The 10,737-nt window shown below is 39.0% G+C and overlaps 1 long non-coding RNA gene across 2 annotated transcripts; it reads left to right on the top strand.

The window, feature by feature from the left end:
- The first annotated feature begins 637 nt into the window (after window positions 1-637).
- Window positions 638-7,730, top strand: LOC117554141. Of its 2 annotated transcripts, none has more exons than XR_004570228.1 (4): window positions 638-907; window positions 5,308-5,961; window positions 6,262-6,349; window positions 6,532-7,730. It is a non-coding gene; the product is annotated as an uncharacterized LOC117554141 (long non-coding RNA). The 2 variants fall into 2 exon arrangements; XR_004570229.1 differs by having other exon boundaries at window positions 6,262-6,353.
- Window positions 7,731-10,737: the final 3,007 nt, after the last annotated feature.

Here is a 10,737-nt window from a genome sequence, read left to right as displayed (position 1 = left end):
CACTCTAAAATGTAGAATAAGGCATAAAACACAGCATGTAAAACATAGAATAAAACACCAATGAAAAACAGCTACAAACTCAGCTCCTCCTCCGACGCCCCAAAGGCCTGTCGGAAAAGGTGAGTCTTTAGCTGCCCCTTAAAAATCTCCACTGAGACAGAGGCTCTTAGTTTCTGGGGGAGTTCATTCCAAAGCCTTGAACCACCGCCTCAAAGGCACGGTCCCCCTTAGTTTTTAACCTCGTTCGGGGCACCCTTAAGAGGCCTTGCTCGGAGGACCTCAGGGCCCGGGTTGACCTGTGAGGGTGGATAAGGTCGTTGATGTAGGCTGGGGCTTGGCCATGGACAGCTCTCTATAGGCGCTTTCACACTGCGGTACTTTTCCCACAAAGGTTCATGTGAACTTAGTTCATGTGAACTATTTAGTTCTCATGAACTAAGTACAGATTGCGTTCACACTGGAATAAGTCCCTGGGGGAGGATTAGGCAAATGAAGCCGCTGACGTCACTTGTTCTTCTTCTGCTTTGGGTTTACTGGCAGGCCGCAAACCACTTCACGGCGTATACAGTAGGTGGCGGTATGCACTTTAAAGTTGCAATCCGCCAAAAACCGAGAGAAGAAGAACCAAGATAAGAACAACAACACAAACTTTCCGACCTCAGACATGATGGAGTTGACTGATGTTGTAGTTTTTGTGCTCGTGTTATACAGCGTTGTAACCGAGTTATTTAAGCCACAAAAGCAGATCTACACCACCTCAAATGAAATAGCAACGCTGCTTCGGAAGCGAAGACGGTTAAGAAGCGATATCAAAAGGATTGGACGACGGAATGCACGCTCTCTGGCCTTGTTTGACCGTAGGGCGGCTGAGGATGATGAGCGTTATTACGCCATAAGAACAGCAATGGTAAATTATCAGTAAATCATAATACTATCTAATGTAAGATTTGTGGAGTTATGTGGGTCATTCCAGAATTGGAGGACATTTCATGTCCCCCATATCCAAAGATCTTGGTGACCAACTTGCAAGTCAAATATAACATTTGAAATAGGGATTTTATGTACTTTTGTTGGTATTATTCTATTGATATATGTCTCGTAATGGTAAAATCAATTTGTTAAATCATAAACACATTTTAAATAACAGTAATTTTGCACAGAAGGTGTGTCCCTCAACATGCGTTTACAACAACCTGATCTCACCAGAATGCGTGACTCCACCACGACTCCTTAACACCGCATTGCGTGGTGGAGTCACGCATTCTGCTACATTTACGTGTCGGCACCACGCAAAAAAACCCAATGTAAAGTGAATGAGGCTCTTTTGTCGTGGTGCACACACGCATTTCTACAACGTCCCGCAGTGAGCTTTTATTCTATAAAACGTTTTTTAAATCTACTTTATAGCTTGTAGTAACTCACGGGAGGCTTCTTTTATTTTATTTGTATTCATAATCATTTTTATTTTTCGTCAGAATGTAAAAATTACATTAGTTACGAATTTTTGTTCTCAAAAAACAGTGCATTGTGTGTAATACAACTGTGATTTTTATTAAATTAGTTAGTTTTTAAGGAAGGCCAGAGCTTCAGCTGTGTCCATAGATTGTTCCCTTTAGTTAACGTTATTTAAAAGATAATGATCATGTCCCCTTTATTGTATTACGAGCGTCCATTCCCATTGGATAACGGAGAATTTTACACCCGGAAGTAAGTATTCTCCTTACTGTCGATTGATTTTACAGTGATATCTGCACTACTCATCGACTAAAAAACACCAGATTATCCTTGTTAATTACACAACATTGATTGGTTTAAATTGTGTACAATGCTTTTGTATTTTTCCCCTTCGATTCGGAGAAATGAATATTTTTTCGGAGTTTTTGAATGGCAGAAGACACTACACTACCCAGATTCCTCAGCTATCGTTTGGGACTACACCATGTGCTTAGCTTGACAAACCCCTTGATCAGTCCTCAAGCTCTGTGATTGGTTGACCTCCAACTGCATTCCATATGAAAAAAAACGTTTCCTAAAAGATAAAATCATACTTTATTCAGCAGTGCTTTCTTTACTCTTTGAAAGTCATCACATGAATGCATTGTAATAAATGGTTTGGCTGCATTAAATATTACACATCTATCGTAGTTCTTTATTTATCTACACTATAGAGATCGGGCATCAGAATAGACCGGAAACTATTCTTTTACCGTTCTGTTTTAATTTCACAATAAAGTTATTAGTAATAATCTGTTTTGATATTATTGTTTTTTATTAACTACTAGACCGCTGGGTCATGTTAAGACCATATTTTCTGTGTTGCTGTGGGGTTTTTCCATCGCTTTTGTGTTACAAATATCAAAACAATAACAAAATGTATCCGTCGTAAACTAAACCAGAAACAGCAGTATATTTTATTTTGTTAACACTTTAAACTTGACAGTTTTTTTAACCCGCACCTCCTACTGGTTAAAGCACGTTATTACACGTTTGGAGTAATTGCAATGCAGGTAGATTATGTTGCTTTTAATGACTGTTTAAAAATGCCTTTTTCTTAATGTCTTTCATTTTTGTAAAGCACTTTTGAATGTGTTATATTTGATGAAAACATTTAAATATTAAGAGTACATACAAAATAGTGGGAAAGTAGAAGGTCAATGATATAAATATAGAATAGAAAATATCAAGAAGATACTGTAAATAATATCTACAATAAAACAGTTTAGTGCCTGATAGGAGGATGTGCAAAACAGACAAACTAATAAGGCTTTATTTAAACATTAAAGAATACTTTAGGCTAAGGTCTTCTTTTAAATAAGAAAAAAGCTTTGGGGGTATCTATCTACAGATACATATTAAGCCTGACAAAGTACTTAACGTCTAATATATTGCATGGTTTGTTTTGGAACTTGACAATCAACTTTCCTGCAATGTTAACTATGTTGAAGCACTTATTTTAACCGATATTATACATATTTATTATACTCTTATAAGATGTTAGATATAATAATAAATGTACAGAATATGACAGTTTAATGGTAGAGGTACACACATATTGATAGATGTCTTAATGCACTGTTGAGGAACCTGTGACCCAAGTTTTTCATTCATTGCATAACTACACCGTAGTTGTGTATATGATATGTCAATAAACCTTTGAAAATCTTGAAATCTTGAAAGGGATGTGCAAAATATCAATTATATAGTCTTTAATGAACGATTAGAGAATAACGAGTAATGCATATGCTTCATACGGATCTGCAGATAAATGTTTAGTCTTCTCAAGCACCAACTATCAAATATCTCTCCTGATTGTTGGCACTTGACAATCACCTTCACTGAATTTTACTCAGGTGTAACTAAAGTCTGATTTAAGGGTTGTTTATATTTCACATCATTAATCCAAATCTGTAAAGTAACTAAAATAAATGTAGTGGAGTAAAAACACCACATTAACCTTAAAGAAAGCCCTCAGGATGATAAAAGACCCCCATCACCCCAGCCACAAACTGTTCATGTCTACTGCCGTCTGGCAGGCGGTACCGCAGCATCCGGACTAAAACCTCCAGACTCAGGGACAGCTTCATCCCACAGGCCAGAAGACTATTAAACACCTGAACTTAGAAACAACATCCATAACATTCATCTGGCTGCTACTTAGAAATTATTGATCTAATATATCATATTCACAATATAGTGACTGCTTTTTTGTCTTTTGTTTTCTTAGTTATGTTCTCTTTTATATGTGTGTGTTATGTGTTATGTGTAACGTTGCTGCCTTCTTGGCCAGGTCAGCATTGAAAATTAGATTGTATCTCAATGCTTTTATCTGGTTAAATAAAGGTTAAATACAAATTAAAAAAGATTCCAATCAATCTTGTATATAGACTCTTATTGCACTATTTCACTATTTTTTCTGTGTATCTGTTGTATTGTGTTGCACTGTTGGAGGAGCCTGCGACCTAAGGGGGGGGGGGGGGGGGGGATAGGACACGTTCGATTCCTGTTTTGAATAGTGTGCCGTCAATGGGTTTCATTCCATTTCAAGGTGCTTTTTGACACTCCGTGTAAACTTCGCGCACTGCCACTCCAACATCCAATCACAGAGCTTGAGGACTGATCACGGGGTTTGTCAAGCTAAGCACATGGTGTAGTCCCAAACGATAGCTGAGGATTCTGGGTAGTGTAGTGTCTTCTGCCATTCAAAAACTCCGAAAAAATATTCGTTTCTCCGAATCGAAGGGGACAAATACAAAAGCATTGTACACAATTTAAACCAATCAATGTTGTGTAATTAACAAGGATAATTTGGTGTTTTTGAGTTGATGAGTAGTTCAGATATCACTGTAAAATCAATCGACAGTAAGGAGATACTTACTTCCGGGTGTAAAATTCTCCGTTATCCAATGGGAATGGACGCTCGTAATACAATAAAGGGGACATGATCATTATCTTTTAAATAACGTTAACTAAAGGGAACAATCTATTTGACACAGCTGAAGCTCTGGCCTTCCTTAAAAACGAACTAATTTAATAAAAATCACAGTTGCATTACACACAATGCACTGTTTTTTGAGAACAAAAATTCGTAACTAATGTAATTTTTACATTCTGACGAAAAATAAAAATGATTATGAATACAAATAAAATAAAAGAAGCCTCCCGTGAGTTACTACAAGCTATAAAGTAGATTTTAAAAACGTTTTATAGAATAAAAGCTCACTGCGGGACGTTGTAGAAATGCGTGTGTGCACCACGACAAAAGAGCCTCATTCACTTTACATTGTTTTTTTTTGCGTGGTGCCGACACGTAAATGTAACGGAATGCGTGACTCCACCACGCAATGTGGTGTTAAGGAGTCGTGGTGGAGTCACGCATTCTGGTGAGATCAGGTTGGTTTACAATCTTCTCAGTCTTAAAAGAGTCTGGCACTCTGACCCACTCAACCCTGTTACTGATATTATCAGAATAAAGCATATTAATTTCAAAGTTATCTTTCTTGCATTAGATATCCAAGTTTGTCCTTGCCTTGAAAATAGCATTACGTGCTACATCTAGCAATAATTCCTGAGGTTAAAGCTCAAATTAGCATTGATTTTTAGAGTAACAGGGGTAATTCTTCATTGGAAAATATACATTTGATGCCTAGCTGGGCAAATCACTTTTTTTGATGGTTTATTATCTGTTTTTCCTAAATACATTTTTTATCAAATTAAAGGTTCATTTTTCAAAAATGTTGGTGTCTAAATTGTCCTCCAATTCTGGAATGACCCATGTGGAGTTAATTTGTGCCTTTGTATGTGTTCCAGATATGCGAATACTACGGTGCGCGTCGTATCCCACGCTCTCTCTGGGTGTACAATAGAACCTCGGCCTGGTGGGAGATGGTGGTGCCAACGTACACCGATGAGCAGTGGATACACATAGTAAACCGATACCTTAAATTGGGTTCTGAGATGGACAGGGAGCCAGTGCAGGGCAGAAAGGATCGGAGTGATGTGGCATGTTTTTTTGGACCGAGTAAGCAATCTGGCTGCAGCATTTTGGACCTGTTGTAGTGCTTGATGAAGTTCTGCATTCATCATTTTAAGACCTTTATTTGTTATAGCCTGGGCAGGTACTGTGAATGGAAGTTGCACTCCCATTTTACTCTTAGGAACCACGTGACGTCACTGTATTCTAGCGCCGCCATTTTGGTGTCCGGTCACAGCAAGTCATTACAACAACAGAGAACACGGAGGAAGCAACAGAGAAAGACACATCGTGAATAATAAAGTGTGTGGATATGCCTGGGATTTGTTGTGCTGTGGGCTGTGACAATAGTCGCCAGAGGAACCCTGGACTATAGTTTGTATCGATCCCCAAAGACTTAGGCCGTCCTAATAAATGGCTGGCTGCCATCAGAAGGGACCACTGGCAGCCGACATCTAACTCCAGATTGTGTAGTCAACACTTTGTTTCCGGTAAGCTCTTCACTTATTGTTATCTTTTAGATTCTTTTGTCAGAAATAAGTTTTCTAAATACTTCAACATAGATAATTCAGTTGCCGAATAATAATTACCGTTAGCAGTGTAATGGTAACATAGCACGAGTAAAATATTCCCAGTTTTGAAAGGACTGCATTAGTTTTGCTCTGTGTTCCTTTACGCTTGAAACCGACTGCATTTGAATAAAAGACACATTTCTGGGAGAAAACTGAGAAAGAAATTGCCGTTCTCAATATTATTGAATGCATGCCTTAAATTACTTGTGTATTTCACAGGTTCAAACCCCACTGCAGTCAGCATGTCGTTGTGTCCCTGAGACACTTCACCCCAAAGTGCTCCTGTGGGGATTGTCCACAGTATTGAGTATGTAAGTCGCTTTGGATAAAAGCGTCTAACAAGTAACATGTAATGTAATGTAATGTATTTATATTACATGTATTATTGCTACTTTTACTTAAGTTAAGGATCGTAATACTTGTCATTATCTTATTAGGAGGCCTTATACACACATTAATATTCTACCATGTTTGCCTCTGTCTGCTTAGGAAGAAAAAATGACAACCCCATGAGTCCTGACTACATCCCCAGGCTGTTTGGGCACACGTCAGCTGGACAGCGACAGAGAAGCATCTATGCCACCAGCAGATTTGAGCATACTCAGCAGATGAAAAGGAAACGGACTGAGACTTTGGTTCCTGATAGTGACCATGAGACTGTGGCACCTTCCAGCACCAGTGATGCCTCTGGGCTTGACATCACCTTAGTTGAACAGGTAGAATGTGTGAAAGATGACCACAGTTACTCTCAAGCCATTCTTAGCTCAGGTATTGTGGAACCATGTTCAAATGCAGCCTGCCAAGCTACAGTCAAGGCATTGACAAACGAGTGTGCACTATTAAGAGCTGAGGTTAATTGCCTTAAGGACAAAGTTAATGTGCTGTCTTTCAATGAAGAAGCCTTCAAAGGAAATGATGAGATGGTACAGGAACTAACAAGCCTACCAAGCTATGCTAAAATGACGGTTGTTTTTGGCTTCCTGTCTGGGTTTGTGAAAGCCGGTCCAAGACTGACTCCCTTTCATAGCTTTTTATTAACACTGATGAGAATGAGGCTTAACTTATATTTTTTTGTTTATCTTTTTCATATAGAGCAGTGTTGTCAGAATGTTCAACAATACTTTAGATGTCATGTATGTCAGACTGTCACCACTTATATTTTGGCCCTCAAAAGATCAAATGCAGGTTAGTCTGCCCATGTGTTTCGGGGATAATTTTAGCAACTGCACTTCTATCATTGACTGTTTTGAAATGTTTGTAGAGAAGCCAAAGAATGTAAGGGCACATGCTCAAACATACTCCTACACCACAACACTGTAAAATATCTCATTTCTATAACACCACAGGGTGTTACATCCTTTGTGTCAAAGGGCTGGGGGGGACGCACAAGCGACAAGTACATTACAGAAAACTGCTCATATCTTGAGAAATGATCACCAGGAGATGTTGTTCTTGCTGATAGAGGCTTCAATGTGAAAGACACGGTGGGACTGTATAATGCACAGTTGAAAATACCAGCATTCACCAAAGGCAAGCAGCAGCTGCATCCATGGCCGTATCCACCATTGAGGTCACCGAGGTCCGGACCTCGGTAATATTTTCCGAGCTGTGTATATAACAAAACTTGTGAAATAATTGCACTAAACGGGGTTCTTTGTAATACTTCCATTTACTGACGATGGGGGCGCTGCATAACTACGGAGCCTCGATTAAAGCAAACAGAAGAAGACGACATGTATCAACCATCAACAAACCACCGCAGCCCGGACTTCAATCGGAGCAGCGGAGGAGTGATCTAGAGATCTGAGTCCAGCGGGCTGCTTGTGTTTCTGCTCATCACAGGACATCATATGACCAGCAGATCCTGTGTGAACGCTCTACGTTAGTCAGTGGACGTCCGACAACATGCACACTAACTTATATTGCAGCTATAGGCTATACTTTGGTTTAAACTGCGTGAATAAACTAGCTAGAGAGCTACAGTTAATTACATTCATCCAATGTCAGAAGGATTACCTTTTAACAAACGTTGTAATGCTTTTCTTTTATTTCAATTTGAGTAAAACATTGAAGATATAACATTGTATTGTTTTCTTTTTACACTGACTCAGATATAATGAGAAGACTACGTCAGTCAAAGCTCAGCTTTGGTAAGGAAGAGACAGGACAGGCAGAGAGAGAGAGAGAGAGAAAGTGATGGAAGTCAGGGAGGAACTGCAGGTATAGTCACACAAAATAATGTAGGCTTAACAACCCCATATCTATCTATTTATCTATAACAATAGTCTTCATTTACAATAGGCATAATTTTAAAACATACATCTATTGCAGTTATGATGTCATAACATACAATTGTATAAAACACAATTTGCTTACATCTTTGTTCTCTTTTGAGAATCAAACAAAACAGATTTAAATAAAAAAAGAATGCAAACAAACAAGTGAAATGAACTAAATTGCTGAATTGCTTTTAATTCACTGGCAGGAGCGACAAGTGAAGAGGAGCAACAAGTGAACAACGAGGGAGAGATTGAACAAAGAGAAAGCGTAGAGGACAGAGAGAGTAATGAACAGGAAGAAGACAGAGAGACTCAAGAAGGTGGAAGAGAGGCTGTAGGTTATGGAAAGGAGAGAGACATGGAAAATGAATGTTGACCAGTGGCGAGCCGTCAGGGCCCTCTGTGAGGGCCTAAGATATTCTACAAAATAATATTTAAAAACATTAAAACAAATTATATATATTTTTAGTTATATTTTTCATTAGTTTTACCAAAATAACTTGATTTAATTGTAATTAAAATAACATTTCCAAAGAAATAAATCCTAATAAATCTGCCTATTCAGTTTATGTTGGAATGTGAAGAGTTAAATGAAAGAAGCTCGTCTCTGCAAGTTACTGTGAAGAGAGGAGCTGTTGGACGTCCAGGCGGTCCAGCTATGAATTCACAGAGGGCCCCGCTATAGTAACTGAACGAGAGAGTAATGTCAAATGACAGTACAATTGACCAATCATATCTTCCCTCTGAATGGGTGGGTGTTATTGTCACGGACTTTATGACAAGTTCCGCCCGCTGTGAAACGTTTCTTGTTTCCATAGCAACAACAACTTCCTGTCAACAGCGTTAACTCGCCTTCAAAATAAAAGCATGCCAAATTACACTTAAGACATACAACTGCAACGAAAGTAACAAACACAATGCAATATCCTTTTCAATTTCAAAGAACACAAATAGGGTTATTTACAGGTGTTGTTTTGTGTGGTAGAGGGTCGCTTTCATTGATGCGTTTTGCACCCCGGGCCGTTGTTTTGATATTCCGCTGAAGTATACGCTGTGACGTAATAACTCGAGGGTGGGGGTCAGAGGGCCTAGGTATAAAAGTCACGGCTTGCCACTGATGTTGACAATGTTTTGTGATCATTTTAGCCTCTTCTGCATGTCCAGATCATTAATAGTAACAATCAACTGATTCTTATTATGTATTACACTTTCAAAATAATTGATGCTGACATTGTCAGCCCACCAGTGTTGGGGAAGTTACTTTTAAAAAGTAGTGTTTGCTCGTTACTCGTTACTTATTTAAAAAAGTAACCCCTTACTTTACTTAGTTACCCTGCAAGGAAAGTAACTTTGTACGTTACTCGTTACTTTTACGTTACTTTTATGTTGCTCGACTTTGGGCAGAACTCCATCTTTGTTCCTAAATGTGTAGGCTTACATAAAGTTCTACATATATGGAGGACATAACAGATATTTCTTTTGTGCTCTTTATTATAAAAAAATGCCACAGAGCACTTAACAAAACATTGGGCTATCAATATCAAATATCAATATAAAATCATAATCATTAAACAGGCTAGCCCCAAAATAGGTGCAAAGCTAGTGCAAATCATATCAATAGGCTCCTTAGGAACAACATGATAACCTCAAAATGGCTCATGTGTCTCAAAATAAAACATGCCTCATGTAAATCCAACAGAAAAAGAATAACTTCAAAATGTCTTGATATCGATGGCTTGTGTAAATAAAATAAAATGGCATAATACAGCTTGGAAGCAAAGACATTTTAGCCAAAATAAAATCAAGAACAACTTAAAGCAGGACTGGCCTCAGAATTAAAAGGCTATGTTCACTGCATATGCTCACCCTTCTTCACAGTATGATGGCAGATAAAAAAAAGAGGATATTAGGCATAGGCTTGAGCTATGTCTATAGCATGGGTGGCAGGCAACCTATTCCACATCAGTACAAAATGTGCGATTATACCTCATCAGGAGCAGTCTTTCAAAACGTTTATCTGAGAGTCTGTTTCTTCTGGGGGAAAGCACAATACCTCCCAGGCTGAACAGCCTCTCCACCGGTGCACTGGATGGTGTGGCAGTGTTGTATTTCATACACACAGTTTTCACTCGGGGGAAACGGTTGAGGACTTCTAACTCTGAGCCTGATCTCATGTACTCAAATACCTCCGAGTCTGCGCTAATGGACATTGCGTCTTCCTCTTCCTCATCAAAAGAAAAAAAGTCATTCTCATTGGCGCTGCTGTGTGCGGCGGCTTCTCGGTTTTTATTGTTAGCCGGCTCTTCATCACGGGGTAGAGTGCGACACTCCGCGATGAGCAGCGCACGCGCCGCTTCTCTCCGCTCCGCTCCCACAATCCATCGAACTTTAAATTTCGGCAACGTCAAGGCAACCA

The sequence above is a fragment of the Gymnodraco acuticeps genome, unplaced genomic scaffold, assembly GCF_902827175.1.
Source record: "Gymnodraco acuticeps unplaced genomic scaffold, fGymAcu1.1, whole genome shotgun sequence".
NCBI lineage: Eukaryota > Metazoa > Chordata > Actinopteri > Perciformes > Bathydraconidae > Gymnodraco > Gymnodraco acuticeps.
This window is presented reverse-complemented; position numbering and strand designations above follow the sequence as displayed.